Genomic DNA, 19,646 nt, shown 5'->3' with positions numbered 1-19,646 from the left:
CTTGGTGTGTGTGTGTGTGCATGCTTGGTGTGTGTGTGTATTATTGAATGGTCTCCCCCTGCTCAGATTGCGTCCAGATGTCACTGTGTTTCAATTAAAGTCAAAGGCATAGGAAGGTGTTTCATAAGAGCCGAGTCCAACCAGCAGGTGCAGACTGATCGGACCTCTCAACTCTAGACCGGATAGAGACGGACGGATGGATGGACAGGGAGCGGATGTGTCAAATGTCAGAGTGTGAGAGTGTGAGAGTGTGAGAGTGTGAGTGTGTGAGAGTGTGAGAGTGTGAGAGTGTGAGAGTGTGAGAGTGTGTGAGTGTGTGTGTGTGTGTGTGTGTGTGTGTGTGTGTGTGTGTGTGTGTGTGTGTGTGTGTGTGTGTGTGTGTGTGTGTGTGTGTGTGTGTGTGTGTGTGTGTGTGTGTGTGTGTGTGTGTGTGTGTGTGTGTGTGTGTGTGTGTACATGTGCGAGTGCGTGTGCGAGTGCGAGTGCGTGTGTGTGTGTGTGTGTGTGCCTGGTGCATCACATAGAAAAGCTGTTATCAGGAATCAATACCAATATCATCAATACACATGTTCTCAGTCAATATCATATGATAACACACAAAATATCTCTGTATAGTCAACTTCTATGGACATTTTGAATGTTAGGTGTGGTTCAGTGATGGGTGGTTCAGTGATGGGTGGTGAGAACTTGACAAAAAAGAGACATTACAGCCCCGAATCAGGATTGTAGTCCGAAGTCATTTGTCTGTGTTTATTTGAATCCTGACCAAATATAATATCGGAGTATTTTATATAAGAAATAAGCACAGTGTTTTCAAAAATGTTCACAAGAAAGGACATATTGATGATTTATGTTCTAGTTGTGTCCAGTCACCTTCTACATCACAGTCATGAGCTGGAATACACTCCCTCAGCTGTTCATTACCAACTCTGTCCCTGTGACTCTTTCTCAAGACTCTTTCTCATTTCCAAATGTCATAGAGTCCTCTCAGAGTGATGGCGAAGAGAGAGAGGAGGAGGAGTTGTCCCTTCCTCTGGTAGGATGATATAAACTACAGTTGGTCGGCTCAGAGAAAACATCATAAATAACCAGGGTTATTCCACTCAGTCTGTCACCCTACCATTCATAATGTGGGAATATCGTTTTCAATACATATATCATATTGATGGAGTCATTTACAGTTTACACACACACAAACTTGCACAGGAACACACACACATACACTTACACAGGAAGACACACGTGTGTCTATGTGTGTGTGTCTGTGTCAGGTTTTGTGATGTTTTTCCCAAAGGCATGAAGTGCAGTTAATCTCATGTGTATCATCAATGTAACTGGTTTTCTTCGGTGAATCTTCCTCTGAGGACAGGTTAGGAGAAATGGAGCCTTGGAGACACGGCTTCCTGGCGGTTCGTAAAGAGACACATTCACTTCATATTATAATAGAATTGTTCTGTATGAACGTCAACATTTGGCGTTACTGTATGACTCTATGTTATGCCCGGGGAATGTCGGCTAGAGTACAACATCACCCTTGTAGAGTAAACTTCACTCCCTCTGATTTTTCCTCAATAACACTATGTAAATGTTTAATTTCTCTCTATTGTACCTACACACAGACATGCTCAAGCAAATACACACACACACACACAGACATGCCCAAGCAAATACACACACACACACAGACATGCCCAAGCAAATACACACACACCTCTATTCCCTTGATGGTGATGTCAAATTCATTGAGATGCCCCCAGCGCAACAACTCATTTTCAGCTCTACCTGCTTCCACACACACACACACACACACACACACACACACACACACACACACACACACACACACACACACACACACACACACACACACACACACACACACACACACACACACACACACACACACACACACACACACACACCACTTGGCTTTTCATTTCAATGTGGAAATGTGGGTAATATTTGGTTGAGATGTTGATCAGTGAGTTTTCAACCATTATTGACCCACTCAAAAAGACAGACGGAAGTTTGTTGAATTCCCAATGTGTTATCACTATGCTTTCAACTATCTAAAGGCACAACCAAATTTCAATGTAAACATTTTTGGTTTAGTTGTCATCTCAATGTGTTATCACTGCGCTTTCAACCTTTTAAAAGCGTAATAAAGTTCAAATGGGAATACAATGCCAGATATGTTGTATTTATACAACAATTTGATGTTTTATCACTGTGCTCCATCTAATAGCACACAAATGACATAAGAAGACATTTATAGTTACAGTAGGCTGACCTCAATGTGGCCACAATGTGTTCAGGTTGAGTAAATACTGTTACATTAGTTAACTAGTTACATTAGTTAACTTGAGGCTATTTACTGTATTCCAATGATTGAATTTTGTTTATTTGACAACGCAACCAAATATGAACATTTAAAGGATATCTAATGCTTGGATAGTTTCATTTACATTACATTTACATTTAAGTCATTTAGCAGACGCTCTTATCCAGAGCGACTTACAAATTGGTGCATTCACCTTATGACATCCAGTGGGTGCCATCTGAACCACTGGCTCAATCCAATTGTTTTACATTAATTTGTGTTTCCAGTTTGTTAACAAATTAATCATTGATATGTTGGATTCACATCTCCATCTCAACCAAAAATGTAAGTGAAAGAATAGGACTTAATCTAATCAAACTTGATTTAAAGTACATTTAGACTTTTAACTTACATTTTTGGTTGAGATGGAGATGTGAATCCAACATATCAGTTATTAACTTGAAGATGCCATTTGAAACCAACCAACACTTGAAACCCTAAGCCTATATGTATGGTCTATTTTAAGTTGAACCCTGGGTTGAACTGAAACAATAGCTGTTGATGACTTCGTAACTGCTATATAGGCCTAAACAGTATCACTGATGATATGTGACTTATGAAGTATGGTTCCATTTCATTTGTTCTGTTAAATCTACCCTTTAGAATGACTTCGATGTCAAATATATTTAGTAACTAAGAGGTCTCTCAATAATCATTCTCCTGATAGCACATAGTTGTCTTTGTTAAAACCCTGGATGGGAGAACAAATGAATAGCTGAAGATAGATCAACTCTCCAGTAGGAGGTGCTACCCAGCCCATTGTTTTTTCTTGTATTGGATATAACGTTGAAGATGTGAAATTGTTTCAAAGGTATAAATTCAACACATTTTATACAAAGGTTTGTCTATGTTGACAATTGGTTACAATGATGACATAATCCTGTGGTTGATATTTCACATAGACATACATTTATTAAAATCTATGACTATTTTCAAATCCAATATATTTTCCATGTAGATTCAACTTCACAATATGTTAACAAATTACGTTGAAACAACATTGATTCAACCAGTTTGTGCCAGGTGGGATGCATGGAGATAAGATAGGGCTCTCTGCAGGTTGGGAGTCTGTCACTGGCATGGACAATGGCTGCTAATCTAGACAGGAGGGAGTGAAAGGGGGATTGAGAAAAAGAGGAAAGATGAGCTTTGGGGAGGTGTAGAGAGGAAGGTGCAAATGTTACATTTTTTTTAGGTTATGAAGTGTTGGATTGTGTTTTGCACTTCCTTTGAGTGTTTGATCTTTCATCCATCCATCCTACCTGCCCCTGTCTCATCACCCTCACCACTTCTCCACTCCTATGTGTATTTTATCCTGTAGACCAACCTAACCCCATACCTGGCCCTAACCCCGGATACATGAGTCTTTTATCTGTGTTGTTGACTTCTCTGGAGGCAGAAAGCCCACAGTAGCTTTTAGACCACAGCTTCTGTATCTATAGCTGTTGTCCAGGGACTTGCATCCTCCTCTTTCTCTGATAACCACACCACTCAAGAACTCACTTGTTTCACCCTCTCCTTTATTTGTACAGGTCTGTCATCTCCACTCAGTAAAGTAGAGATGTGAGTGACAAACAGTGACTCTGCCAAACTCTAGAGGGCGCTACTGTGGCATGACCAGATTTGGAATTGTCAAGAGATACAAATCAACTGATATTCTGTTGTAGTGATTTACTGTACATGGTCATGTACACAATGCTATTAATCACTGTTAGAGGTTATTCTCACTCATATCCTCTCTACATCCATGCATGCTAGGATACATCTATAGACAGAGAATTAGCAACACACTGTATTGGATTATCCAACAAGCTAAAGGGGTAATTGTCATTCAAGTGTAACCCTCTTCTTTATGAAATCCTCACCCTCTCCCTGCTCTCTTGTTTATGCAACCTTCGCCCTCTCTCTGCTCTCTTCTTTATGTAACCCTCACCCTCTCTCTGCTCTCTTCTTTATGTAACCCTCACCCTCTCTCTGCTCTCTTCTTTATGTAACCCTCACACACTCTCCGCTCTCTTCTTTATGCAACCCTCACCCTCTCTTTGCTCTCTTCTTTATGTAACCCTCACCCTCTCTCTGCTCTCTTCTTTATGTAACCCTCACCCTCTCTCTGCTCTCTTGTTTATGCAACCTTCACCCTCTCTCTGCTCTCTTCTTTATGTAACCCTCACCCTCTCTCTGCTCTCTTCTTTATGTAACCCTCACCCTCTCTCTGCTCTCTTGTTTATGCAACCTTCACCCTCTCTCTGCTCTCTTCTTTATGCAACCCTCACCCTCTCTCTGCTCTCTTGTTTATGCAACCTTCACCCTCTCTCTGCTCTCTTCTTTATGTAACCCTCACCCTCTCTCTGCTCTCTTGTTTATGCAACCTTCACCCTCTCTCTGCTCTCTTCTTTATGTAACCCGCACACACTCTCTGCTCTCTTCTTTATGCAACCCTCACCCTCTCTCTGCTCTCTTCTTTATGTAACCCTCACCCTCTCTCTGCTCTCTTCTTTATGTAACCCTCACCCTCTCTCTGCTCTCTTCTCAATGCAACCCTCACCGTCACACTGCTCTCTTCTTTATGCAACCCTAACCCTCTCTCTGCTCTCTTGTTTATGCAACCCTAACCCTCTCTCTGCTCTCTTCGTTATGTAACACTCACCCTCTCTGCTCTCTTCTTTATGCAACCCTCACCCTCTCTCTGCTCTCTTCTTTATGCAACCCTCTCCCTCTCTTCTTTATGCAACCCTCACCCTCTCTGCTCTCTTCTTTATGTAACCCTCACCCTTTCTTTGCTCTCTTCTTTATGCAACCCTCACCCTCTCTCTGCTCTCTTCTTTATGCAACCCTCACACACTCTCTGCTCTCTTCTTTATGCAACCCTCACCCTCTCTCTGCTCTCTTCTTTATGCAACCCTAACCCTCTCTCTGCTCTCTTGTTTATGCAACCCTAACCCTCTCTCTGCTCTCTTCTTTATGTAACCCTCACCCTCTCTCTGCTCTCTTCTTTATGCAACCCTCACCCTCTCTCTGCTCTCTTCTTTATGCAACCCTCACACACTCTCTGCTCTCTTCTTTATGTAACCCTCACCCTCTCTCTGCTCTCTTCTTTATGTAACCCTCACCCTCTCTCTGCTCTCTTCTTTATGCAACCCTCACACACTCTCTGCTCTCTTCTTTATGTAAACCTCACCGTCTCTCTGCTCTCTTCTTTATGCAACCCTCACACACTCTCTGCTCTCTTCTTTATGTAAACCTTACCCTCTCTCTGCTCTCTTCTTTATGCAACCCTCACCCTCTCTCTGCTCTCTTCTTTATGCAACCCTCACACACTCTCTGCTCCCTTCTTTATGTAACCCTCACCCTCTCTCTGCTCTCTTCTTTATGCAACCCTCACACACTCTCTGCTCTCTTCTTTATGTAACCCTCACACTCTCTCTGCTCTCTTCTTTATGCAACCCTCACACACTCTCTGCTCTCTTCTTTATGTAACCCTCACCCTCTCTCTGCTCTCTTCTTTATGCAACCCCCTCTCTCTGCTCCTTCTTTATGTAACCTCACCCTCTCTGCTCTCTTCTTTATGTAACCCTCACCCTCTCTCTGCTCTCTTCTTTATGTAACCCTCACACACTCTCCGCTCTCTTCTTTATGCAACCCTCACCCTCTCTTTGCTCTCTTCTTTATGTAACCCTCACCCTCTCTCTGCTCTCTTCTTTATGTAACCCTCACCCTCTCCTGCTCTCTTGTTTATGCAACCTTCACTCTCTCTGCTCTCTTCTTTATGTAACCCGCACACACTCTCTGCTCTCTTCTTTATGCAACCCTCACCCTCTCTCTGCTCTCTTCTTTATGTAACCCTCACCCTCTCTCTGCTCTCTTCTTTATGTAACCCTCACCCTCTCTCTGCTCTCTTCTCAATGCAACCCTCACCGTCACACTGCTTTTCTTTATGCAACCCTAACCCTCACTGCTCTCTTGTTTATGCAACCCTAACCCTCTCTCTGCTCTCTTATGTAACACCTCACCCTCTCTGCTCTCTTCTTTATGCAACCCTCACCCTCTCTGCTCTCTTCTTTATGCAACCCTCTCCCTCTCTTCTTTATGCAACCCTCACCCTCTCTGCTCTCTTCTTTATGTAACCCTCACCCTTTCTTTGCTCTCTTCTTTATGCAACCCTCACCCTCTCTTTATGCAACCCTCACACACTCTCTGCTCTCTTCTTTATGCAACCCTCACCCTCTCTCTGCTCTCTTCTTTATGCAACCCTAACCCTCTCTCTGCTCTCTTGTTTATGCAACCCTAACCCTCTCTCTGCTCTCTTCTTTATGTAACCCTCACCCTCTCTCTGCTCTCTTCTTTATGCAACCCTCACCCTCTCTCTGCTCTCTTCTTTATGCAACCCTCACACACTCTCTGCTCTCTTCTTTATGTAACCCTCACCCTCTCTCTGCTCTCTTCTTTATGTAACCCTCACCCTCTCTCTGCTCTCTTCTTTATGCAACCCTCACACACTCTCTGCTCTCTTCTTTATGTAAACCTCACCGTCTCTCTGCTCTCTTCTTTATGCAACCCTCACACACTCTCTGCTCTCTTCTTTATGTAAACCTTACCCTCTCTCTGCTCTCTTCTTTATGCAACCCTCACCCTCTCTCTGCTCTCTTCTTTATGCAACCCTCACACACTCTCTGCTCCCTTCTTTATGTAACCCTCACCCTCTCTCTGCTCTCTTCTTTATGCAACCCTCACACACTCTCTGCTCTCTTCTTTATGTAACCCTCACACTCTCTCTGCTCTCTTCTTTATGCAACCCTCACACACTCTCTGCTCTCTTCTTTATGTAACCCTCACCCTCTCTCTGCTCTCTTCTTTATGCAACCCTCACCCTCTCTCTGCTCCCTTCTTTATGTAACCCTCACCCTCTCTCTGCTCTCTTCTTTATGTAACCCTCACCCTCTCTCTGCTCTCTTCTTTATGTAACCCTCACCCTCTCTCTGCTCTCGTCTTTACCTGCATCTTGTATCGCTCCCTGTTTTTTCCACCCATCCTTGCTTTCCTTGATTTTATTCTCCTACTTTCTACTCTCTTCTCCAAGTTTCCCATTCATTCTCTTCTCGTGTGTTCTCCTCCTCTCCCCTCTCATCTTACCTCTCTTTCCCCCACCTTCTCCAGTTTGGCTGGGTTGTTATTGTGAGATTGATGGTCTCAATGAGGCATAAGGATCGCTATGGTGACCTGAGATGGCCCTGGGCTCACTCCAAATCAATCCGTTATTCCATCACACCAATCTCTCTGCCTTTCTCTTTCTCTCTCCCTCGCTCTGTCTCTCTTTACATCTATGTTCTGCTTTTCTCTCTACCCCTCTCCTACCCTTACACAACACCTCTTTCCACATCTTTCAGGAAATCAGTGGAGCCAGCTCAGCCATATTGAAATTCAATGTCAACAATTGAAGAAATTCTTCTTGCTTCTCTTGGTGCTGAATAAATTGTAGCTTTACGTTTGTCTCTTTGTAATTCTGCTCTAGCCCCCAAACCCTTTACCTTGTTACCATGTGGCACTAAGGATATCACAGAGCTCCCTGAGACCTGATGCAGGCAGAATTAAACAGGATTGGTGACTGGAGGGAAGTTAGTGATAATGGCTCTGGGGAGGGTGTGTGTGTGTGTGACACAACTGCTGGTTTGTGTGTGTGTGTGTGTGTGTGTGTGTGTGTGTGTGTGTGTGTGTGTGTGTGTGTGTGTGTGTGTGTGTGTGTGTGTGTGTGTGTGTGTGTGTGTGTGTGTGTGTGTGTGTGTGTGTGTGTGTGTGTGTGTGTGTGTGTGTGTGTGTGTGTGTGTGTGTGTGTGTGTGTACGCATATGAGATGAGTGCATACTGGTTTGTGAGTCTCATCTGCTGACTGTGAATTGGATCCATCTGAACACAATCCCACTAATGAGAGAATGCAGCAGGATATGTTAATCAGGTGATTCAGTGTTCTTTGTCAAAGATGTTAAACTACAGAAATATCCCATTGATTTACAGAAAACAGTGGAGGTGCTATCTCTCTTTTTCTCGCTTTCTTTATCTCTGTCTCAACAACCTCTCCCTCAACGTCAGCAAGACAAAGGATCTGATCGTGGACTACAGGAAACGGAGAGCCGAGCACGCCCCCATCCACATTGACTGGGCTGTTGTGGAGCGGGTCAAGAAGCTTCAAGTTCCTCTGTGTCCACATCACTAAGGAATTACACACACCAACACAGTCATGAAGAAGGCACGACATCGCCTATTCCCCCTCAGATTCGGAATGGGCCCTCAGATTCTTGACCCTTAGCCCACAACTTCCGCGTACCTACGGAAATCTAAATAACATAGTACAAAAATCCCAATCAAAATCTGTCTGTTTAAGCTCGAGAAGATCTGATTTTTTGCATGGGCTGCATCTCAATCCACCACATCTGCCGATATCGCCCTTCCGCGTCTGCGGTGAAAGGTGACAGAGCCAGAGCAATGTTTGTCCCTACGCAATACGTGAATTGACCCTTTTGCACTAACTATTTGGACTCATCACATTTGCTGCTGCCGCTGCTGTTTATTATATATCCTGTTGCCTAGTCACTTTATGCAGTACGTATTGTGTGCATACACTATGTATGCAAAAGTAGGTGGACCCCCCTTCAAATGAGTGGATTCGGCTATTTCAGCCACACCCGTTGCTGACAGGTGAATAAAATCGAGCACACAGCCATGCAATCTCCAAAGACAAATATTGGCAGTAGAATGGCCTTAATGAAGAGGTCAGTGATTTTCAACGTGGCACTGTCAGAGGATGCCACCTTTCTAACAAGTCAGTTCGTCAAATGTCTGCCCTGCTAGAGCTGCCCCAACATTAAGTTCTGCTATTGTGAGAGAAAATGTCTAGGTGCAACAACGGCTCAGCCGCAAAGTGGTAGGCCACACAAGCTCACAGAACGAGACCACCAAGTGCTGAAGCACGTAGCGCATAAAAATCGTCTGTTCTCGGTTGCAACACTCACTACCGAGTTCCAAATTGCCCCTGAAGAAACATCAGCACAATAACTGTTCATCGGGAGATTCATGAAAAAGATTCCCATGGCCGAGCAGCCGCACACAAGCCTAAGATCACCATGGGCAATGCCAAGCGTCGGCTGGAGTGGTGTAAAGCTCGCCACAATTGGACTCTGGAGCAGTGGAAATGCGTTGTCTGGAGTGATGAATCACACTTCACCATCTGGCAGTCCGATGGACGAATCTGGGTTTGGTGGATGCCAGGAGAATGCTACCTGCCCCAATGCATAGGGCTAACTGTAAAGTTTGGTGGAGCAGGAATGATGGCCTGGGGGTGTTTTTCATGGTCTGGGCGAGGCACCTTAGTTCCAGTGAAGGGAAATCTCAACACTACAGTATGCAATGACATTCTAGACGATTCTGTGCTTCCAGCTTTGTGGCAACAGTTTAGAGAAGGCCCTTTCATTTTTCAGCATGACAATGCCCTTGTGCACAAAGCGAGTTCCATACTCAAATGGTTTATCGAGATGGGTATGGAAGAACTTGACTGGCCTGCACAGAGCCCTGACCTCAATCCCATCAAACACCTTCGCAATGAATTGGAATGCTGACTGCGAGCCAGGCCTAATTGCCCAATATCAGTGCCCGACCTCATTAATGCTCTTGTGGCTGAATGGAAGCAAATCTATGCAGCAATGTACCAACATCCAGTGGTAAGCCTTCCCAGAAGAGTGGAGGCTGTTATAGCAGCAAAGGGGGGACCAAGTCCATAATTTTGGAATGAGATGTTCGACGAGCAGGTGTTCACATACTTTGGTTTTGTAGTGTATCTACCTCAATTACCTCGCACCCCTGCACATCGACTCTGTACTGATACCCCGTGTATATATATCATTATTCATTGTGTATTTATTCCTAATGTTATTATTTTTCTATTAATTCTATATTTTTCTCTCTGCATTGTTGGGAAGGGCCCGGCCTGTAAGTAAGCATTTCACCGTTAGTCTGCACCTGTTGTTTACGAAGCATGTGACAAATACAATTTACTTTCTCTCTCTCAATCTCACTGTCTCTCTCTGCCTCTCGCTCTCACTCTCTCTCACACTCATCTTTGGATTAGGTCACCTGAGTATGGTACAGACATTAAAAGCCACAGAGGGTTTTAGGGGGATCAGACAATAGCAGCTAGTATGAGAGGAAGCAGAATCAGATGAGGATTACAGAGAAAGCCTGTCTGTTGGATCTGTAACAACTACACAATAACTAAATCAATGCAGTGGAAGTGTTTCATTTTCTTGCTGGAAGTCTTTCCTGCTAGAAATATATGTCGTGTTCTTCCTTTATTCTTCTCATCCAGAGGAGAAAGAGGAATAAGCAGGGCAGAAAAAGAACAAAAGAGAAACAACCCCCCTCTTCTATTTTCTCTTCAGCGTGATGGCAGCCACCTCCAGCTGTCTGTGTTACCACACACACACACACACACACAAACTCCCGCCGTGTCTAACGAGCGTAGCCGTGTTAGAGCAGGGACATTAAGATGTTGTAATTTTGGGGATAATTAGTTGGCCTGTCACTTTTATAGCTGTACCTCGCTGGCTCTGTTACGAGGCCTTAGAGACCTAGTGTGCCTTAGTGTGTGTGTGTGTGTCCGTGTCTGTGTGCGTGTTTATTTGTGTGTGTCTGTGTTAGGTTTTGTTACCGTGGTATCTAATTAGTAAGACCCTATTCTATCCGTTTGATACCCTTTACAATTGATCCTAACCCTATTTTATAGCTGGTAGAGTTTGGCCATTCATTTACTAGGACATTCTTTACACCCTTGTGCATATAGATTGAACGTCCTCATTTTTTAAATTTGCAAAGTAAAAGACCATTGCAATATTCTCTGATTTCTGAATGAATTATATTTCTATTCAGGATGAATAAGGAATTGACTTGCCCCATCAGTAAACATTGATAAGGTTGAATAGTGTGATTGAATTCCTTGAATTTCAACACATTATTATTCAGTCTAACAATGCGTTCCAGCTATCTGTTCACAGAATGACATTTTGTTGTGTTACAGCTTGAATTTCAACACATTATTATTCAGTCTAACAACGTGTTCCAGCTATCTGTTCACAGAATGACATTTTGTTGTGTTACAGCTTGAATTTCAACACATTATTATTCAGTCTAACAACGTGTTCCAGCTATCTGTTCACAGAATGACATTTTGTTGTGTTACAGCTTGAATTTCAACACATTATTATTCAGTCTAACAACGTGTTCCAGCTATCTGTTCACAGAATGACATTTTGTTGTGTTACAGCTTGAATTTCAACACATTATTATTCAGTCTAACAACGCGTTCCAGATATCTGTTCACAGAATGAACTTTTCCTTCAGAAGGTATTTACACCCCTTGCCTTTTTCTACATGTTGTTGTGTTACAGCTTGAATTTCAAGTGGATTATTATTTTTTTGATTGTCACTGACCTACACAATATACCCCATGAATTGGAATTATGTTTTTAAAAAGCTGAGTCAATAAGTCAATGAGTCAATTCAAGCCCTTTGTTATAGCATGGCTTAATAGGTTCAGGAGTTCAAATGTGCTTAACAAGTCACATAATACATTTCATGGACTCACTCTGTGTGCAATAATAGTAGTTAACATGATTTTTGAATGACTACCTCATCTCTGTACCCCACACATACAGTAATATGTAAGATCCCTCAGTTAAGCAGTGAATTTCAAACACAGATTCAACAACAAAGACCAGGGAGGTTTTTCAATGCCTAGTTAAAAAGGGAATATATTGGTAGATGGGTAAATATTTTTTTTTATAAACAAGTGGTGAAGTTATTAGTTGCACTTTGAATGGTGTATCAATACACCCAGTCACTGCAAAGATACAGGCGTCCTTCCTAACACAGTTGCCGGAGAGGAAATATTCCAAAACATGCATCCTGTTTGCAACTAAAGTAATTCTTCAAAAAATGTGGCAAAGCAAATATTTTTTTTGTCCTGAATACAAAGTGTTATGTTCGGGGCAAATTAATACAACAAATTAATGAGTACCACACTCCATATGTTCAAGCACAGTGGTGGCTTCAGCATGTTATGGGTATGTTTGTAATAGTTTAGGACTGGGGAGTTTTTCAGAATAAAAAAGAAACTAAATGGATCTAAGCACAGGCTAAATCCTAGAGGAAAACTGGTTCAGTCTGCTTCGAACCAGACAATGGGAGATTAATTCACCTTTCAGCAGGACAATAACCTAAAACACAAGGCCAAATCTACTCTGGAGTTGCTTACCAAGAAGACAGTGAATGTCCTGAATGGCCAAGTTACAGTTTTGACTTAAATTTACTTGAAAAGCTATGGAAAAACCTGAAAATGGTTGTCTAGCAATGATCAATAACCAATTTGACAGAGCTCGAAGGATTTTAAAAAGTATAATGGGCAAATATTGCACAATCCAGGTGTGGAAAGCTCTTACCCAGAAAGACTCACAGCTGTAATTGCTGGCAAATATGCTTCTACAAAGTATTTACTTAGGGGTGTGAATAGTTATGTAAATGAGTTATTTCTCTATTTCATTTTCAATACATCTGTGAAAAAGTATAAAAAAACTGTTTTCACTGTGTCATTATTGGGTATTGTGTGTAAAAAATGTATTTAATACATTTTAGATTCAGGCTATAATGCAACAAAATGTGAAATAAGCCAAGGGATATGAATACATTCTAAAGGCACCGAATATGAAGTAAATATTATTTTCTAACTCCAACCTAAAGAACATACAAAACTATAAACTGCAGTTTTATGTATGGTAACAGTGTTTCAGCCAACACACGCACACTCAGGGTGCATGGGTCAGCTACTTGTTCACCCACACCCGCGTGCAATTACTAATAACTCATCCGCAAACGCCCGACTATATGTGATAAAGTGAACATCTGAGGCCTGCACCTGCACTCCTGTATCCGCTAATATAGAAAATGCACTGTAGGCTACAGTCAGAAATTGCAGAATTTCTGGGGGATTTTTTGTTGCCAATTTTTTGCCTGATTTAGATATGTTTCTGCTTATAGTTCAGACATGTTGGTCTATTTGTTAGTTAACCTGTATATAATTAGATAGGCCTACATGCAGCTTCTCTTCTGTCATTAGCCTATACCTCTATGTTGCCCTAGAAGACTAAATAAACCCACCAGAATATTGTCATAATAAAATTGATAGAATGAATGCTTCAATCTAGATGACATCAGTAAAATCTTCTCTGTCATCTCTGCTTCTTTCACAGAGTAAAGACGTTTAGGGACCGGGGAGAAAATGTAATAACTCCACAAAGAACTTACATAAAAATGACATTAGTTTGAACGGTTGTAAAGGAAATAGAAAGCTGTGAAAACAGTCCAACATGTTTCTGATACGATTTCAGTTTAGCTTGGATGCATATTCTATGTGGTTGAATTAATATCAGATTTTATGATGCTGATAAAGATGCTGATGAAGCGCCTCTACAGATGGTATCTAACTGCATAGTGCATTCTCTCAAGATGATAAAAGAAATAAATCCTAAAAAATTTGCCTACATTTGGTATATTATTATTATTTTTATTTCTACTTTGCACATTCTTCCATTGCAAAACTACCATTCCAGTGTTTACTTTGCCACCATGGCCTTTTTTGCCTTTACCTCCCTTCTCACCTAATTTGCTCACATTGTATATAGACATGTTTATACTGTATTATTGACTGTATGTTTGTTTTACTCCATGTGTAACTCTGTGTTGTTGTATGTGTCGAACTGCTTTGCTTTATCTTGGCCAGGTCGCAATTGTAAATGAGAACTTGTTCTCAACTTGCCTACCTGGTTAAATAAAGGTGAAATAAATAAAAATATAAATGTATTAATATTAAGGCTATGTGAGAGGTTATAGACCTACAATCAGTGTCCAGATTTCAGTTTCCCATTCAACCCATCTGAACAGTAGGCTACAGTTCCCCTGACATACCACAGTCCTATGTGAATTCCCCATCACATAGTGTGATGTTGCTATTGTTGCCGGCATTGTTATCATCCTCTTTTATCACATCACCAAATACATATTTCCCCAAAATTACTTTTGTGACCCTTCCCACATTGTCCTTTTTACCTCAGTGGATCGACGTTAACTTTTCTGCCTGTTCCCAAAAGCATTTGGCATTTGGCATATAGGCTATTTGGCATGTGTTGGCCTACAGTTAGACCCTATTGCCATACAGCTTAAAATGATGGGGGGAAAAACTCAATGTAGCCTATAGATATAAATTGCACAAGAATTGCACATTTATGGATTTTTTAAGGTATTGTTTTCTCTTTATTCAACCCACCCGCCCTTCAGCCACACAATATTTCATCACCCTAAACCTGCCCGCCCCTCTGATATAACCACCTGGACTGGGGGCTAGGAGTCAACCTGAGCATCACACACACACACAGTCTCATATGACCTGAGGTTGGTGTTTTAAAAACACTCAACAATTACTCAGTGAACGCCATACACAGTCACCCTGTGCAGCGGAGAGAAGTTGGCAGCTAGAGGAAGTCTGAGTGCAATTTCCTCTTTATGAGAAACAGAGGGAGTCCTGAGGCTTGGGGAGGGGAAGAAAGGAAGGAGGGAAGAAAGAAAGAGGGGAAGAAATCCCTTTGCTTAATTCGGGCGATCTATCATCCTTCAAAGCAGTGCATCAGCCAGTGAAGGTTTTAAACTGTGTTTACTGGCCCCACTCCATTAGCTTGTTCAGACTGCTATTACTCATTACCCTCCGCACACACACACGCACACACACACACACACACACACACACACACACACACACACACACACACACACACACACACACACACACACACACACACACACACACACACACACACACACACACACACACACACACACACACACACACACACACACACACACACACACACACACACGCACATACACCCACTAGAAGCCTTTACATTCTGAAATGGACCTGGGGATTTCTCACCCTGACCCGATATGCAAATATATATTTTTTTTTTTTATATAGAGACCGAAGGACAACTAAATCCTTTCCCTATAGACCTGGTCGGATCCAGTGCTGTGTTTGTAGGTTACTGTGAGTGTGAGCTAGTGACACGGTGAGGAGAGAGGAGGGAGAGAGAGACGAGAGACAGCAACCAACTAAGCCAATTCGCGCTATAGTTGACTAATAGCAGCCATAGCTAGGTTATTTATCATCCAATATGATTACGTAGTACCTGTCTTGACTTCACCAAACCGGGAGAAGCTAGTTAAGCTTGCTATGCTAATCGAGGCACGCACTTTCACACCCTACAGTTGCAAACAACGACAACTTGAATTCAGAATTGGAAGTAAGCAGCCTACCTGTTGGCTTTTGGTCGCTGTAGCTTAACCTTTTTCCTTTCACTTTTAATTACGTGGTTTTAATTCAATATTCCATTGATTAGATATCTCCTAACTTTTTCCACATACGGAGGCTCCATGACTGTAGCCTATTGCAGCTTTGATGACTTATGATTGGCCAACAACAACAAGTTACACGTGCCACTCTCGTGAAAAGCAGGAGCAGCAACATAAATTATACAATTTATTTTCTTTCTCTACTGGAGGTGTCAGGTTCGGATCTGTACGTTTCCTTCCGGACAAGTCAGTCAAAATTACACATACCCGAGACCCGTGACAATCATATCAGATCTGACCCAGACCCGTGACAATTAGATCTGTTCCAGACCCGTGACAATAATATCAGATCTGACCCAGACCCATGACAATCATATCAGATCTGACCCAGACCTGACAATCATCAGATCTGACCCAGACCCGTGACAATAATATCAGATCTGACCCAGACCCGTGACAATCATATCAGATCTGATCCAGACCCATGGAAATCAGATCTGACCCAGACCCGTGACAATAATATCAGATCTGACCCAGACCCGTGACAATCATATCAGATCTGATGCAGACCCATGGAAATCATATCAGATCTGACCCAGACCTATGACTATCATATCAGATCTGACCCAGACCTGTGACAATCATATCAGATCCAACCCAGACCCGTGACATTATTTAGAATTCTGGATCTGGACTCGCTCGGGTCTCGGATCGGGTTTCGGGTACAGGCCGATCGGTGAAGACCTCTAACACAAGCTATTATACAGAGGTAATTGAATAAGCCTCTATTCAATTCCACGATAGAAATGTAAAGATCATTTCCAATTGAGCTGACATACAGTATGCAGTGTATACCGTGAATGCAGCCTCCGCTAAAGCGGGAACATTTCCTTAACATTTCAACCACACTGTAAAGCTGAACTTCTGTGATGCTGATTGAGGAGAGCTCTTACTCTTTATGAACACAGTCACCTCAGGGAGGACTGAACTGGCTTTCCTGATTCACTTCATCAAACGATGCCACTCAGCCCACAGCCTTGGCACAAACCCACTCCTGCATGCAAACAACCAGGTCCTCCAAACTTCCTCAGAGGGAAGAGGTCTCACTTTCCATCTCTGTTTGTTTAAAGCCCTATCAAGTGAACGAGTGAGTGTGTGTTAGTGTGTGAAAGAGTGTGAGTGTGATCTGTGACTGGTGTTTTGACTGGGGATGTACTAGCGGGTCTGTAGTCTAAGCGTTACAGGATGGATGTGTAACAGCAAAGAGAGAGAAGGAGAGAGGCCTGCATTAGCCAGGCTCTCAAAGACAAATCAATCAGCAAAGGACTTTGTATACCAATCCTGTCCTCTAGCCTTGGTGAGATGGAAACACAGGAGATGTTAGGAGATACAGTTACTCTGGAAAGCTTTTAATCTGTCTGCCAGAAGAAAGCGTCGGGGTGAAGTGTTGCTGTCTGAGTGGTGTGTTAATATATATAATCTTTGAATATAAAACGCCAAGTGACCCAGGAAAAGTGTGTGGGGATGAAGCTTCAAGGAGAAGTATGTCCTGTATGTAGAAAGCATTGTGAAGAAATGTTTTTCTGTGTGCAGAAACAGTCTAGTCGTGGAGAGGGGCGTGTTATTACAAGAACATCCCTTCATCAGCTTAGACATCCTGAAGGTGACCAAGGCCAATAACCTCAGCCCTAGCACTCTGATCTATGGTCAGTTTAGTGGTGTCCTTATAATGGTTTGGGGGAAAGGGGAGCTGATTGTAGATCTGTGGCTATGGGCTGTTGTGTCCTGTGGACCATATGGCAGACCTTGAGGTTCAAGGACACCACTGGTTCACAGACACAGACCATTCATCACTGGCACACACACACACACATAGGACTCTTACCCAGGGATACGGAGGACACACACACACACACAAGCAAACTTGCACGTACATGCACACACATTCACACACGCATGCTCCATCCTCTTCTGCCTCAGCAGTGACCTTGGTGCAGTCTCAGACCTCCTAATATAGATCAGTTAGACTTTTACACAACGACAGACACAAATAGACTGGGGATAATGTCCTCCTCCACTCCACCCTCTGCAACAATACAGATAGATCAGTCTCTCTCTTTTTGTCTCTCTCTCTCCCTCTCTCTGAATAAGCACAGCGGCTATCAGCTCAGTGTGTTTTTGACAGATCGTGTGAGTTGAATGTTTCGTCTGTCTAAAGCATTAGACGGAACATCAACAATGGCTCCTAGTGAGTTATGAACTGTGCTTCAATAGTGTGAAGGCAAACAGTCCTCCTGACCTCTTTTCCCTGTTTTTTAAGATTCTCTCTTGCTCCTTTTTTCTACATTCTCTCACTCTCTTTTCCACCTGTTCTCGCTTTGTTGTCGCCTCCTTCTCCCATCACGTTCTCTCTCACGCCTTATCTGTAACCATCTGGGGCTTTTCAGTTTCTGTTCACTCAAGTTGAGAGTGAATGTGTGTGTGTGTGTGTGTGAATGAGTGTGTGTGTGTGTGTGTGTGTGTGTGTGTGTGTGTGTGTGTGTGTGTGTGTGTGTGTGTGTGTGTGTGTGTGTGTGTGTGTGTGTGTGTGTGTGTGTGTGTGTGTGTGTGTGTGTGTGTGTGTGTGTGTGTGTGTGTGTGTGTGTGTGTGTGTGTGTGTGTGAGAGAGAGAGACATACAGACAGAGAGTTTGCCCTCTGTCAGAGCAGTGATACCACCCAGAACATTACCTCACCTAGCACCATATAACTCTCACTGTGACATAGTGGAACAGCATCATCTAACACTGGATATTAATGGACAACACTGCAGAGTACACCTTATGAAGAGAGCACTTTATTTGTGCAGGGTTTTCTTTATCCATATTTGGCGGTGATATAAATTGTAGTTGTCATTAGTGGTACCTTTCAATTCAGAATGTGATAATTATGAATGTTTGAATGCACACACATGCATCACATCTCACTCTCTCTCACACTCATCTTTGGATTAGGTCACCTGAGTATGGTACAGACATTACAAGCCACAGAGGGTTTTAGGTGGGATCAGACAATAGCAGCTAGTATGAGAGGAAGCAGAATCAGATGAGGATTACAGAGAAAGCCTGTCTGTTGGATCTGTAACAACTACACAATAACTATATCAATGCAGTGGAAGTGTTTCATTTTCTTGCTGGAAGTCTTTCCTGGTAGAAATATATGTTGTGTTTTTCCTTTATTCTTCTCATCCAGAGGAGAAAGAGGAATAAGCAGGGCAGAAAAAGAACAAAAGAGAAATAACCCCCCTCTTCTATTTTCTCTTCAGCGTGATGGCAGCCACCTCCAGCTGTCTGTGTTAACACACACACACGTGGATCCTGCAGCTTCCCTGTGGAAGCCTACATAAGCCCCTAGTTTTGTCATCTACTGGTCTACTTTCTCTCTCCCTCTCCCTCCTGGGAAACGTGTTTTCATTGACAAAGCAAGTGAAATAGATAACAAAAGTGAAATATGGTTAACTGTTTAGAAATTAACAGTATACATTACGCCACAAATAGAATAGAGACATTTCAAATGTCATTATGGCTATGTACAATGTTGCAACAAGTACAAAAGGGAAAAAATATAAACATAAATATGGGTTACAGTGGGGCAAAAAAGTATTTAGTCAGCCACCAATTGTGCAAGTTCTCCCACTTAAAAAGATGAGAGAGGCCTGTAATTTTCATCATAGGTACAGTTCAACTATGACAGACAAAATGAGGAAAAAAATCCAGAAAATCACATTGTAGGATTTTTAATGAATTTATTTGCAAATTATGGTGGAAAATAAGGATTTGGCCAATAACA

Source organism: Oncorhynchus gorbuscha, unplaced genomic scaffold (assembly GCF_021184085.1).
Source record: "Oncorhynchus gorbuscha isolate QuinsamMale2020 ecotype Even-year unplaced genomic scaffold, OgorEven_v1.0 Un_scaffold_499, whole genome shotgun sequence".
Taxonomy (NCBI): Eukaryota; Metazoa; Chordata; class Actinopteri; order Salmoniformes; family Salmonidae; genus Oncorhynchus; species Oncorhynchus gorbuscha.
Note: the sequence above shows the minus strand (reverse complement) of the source record.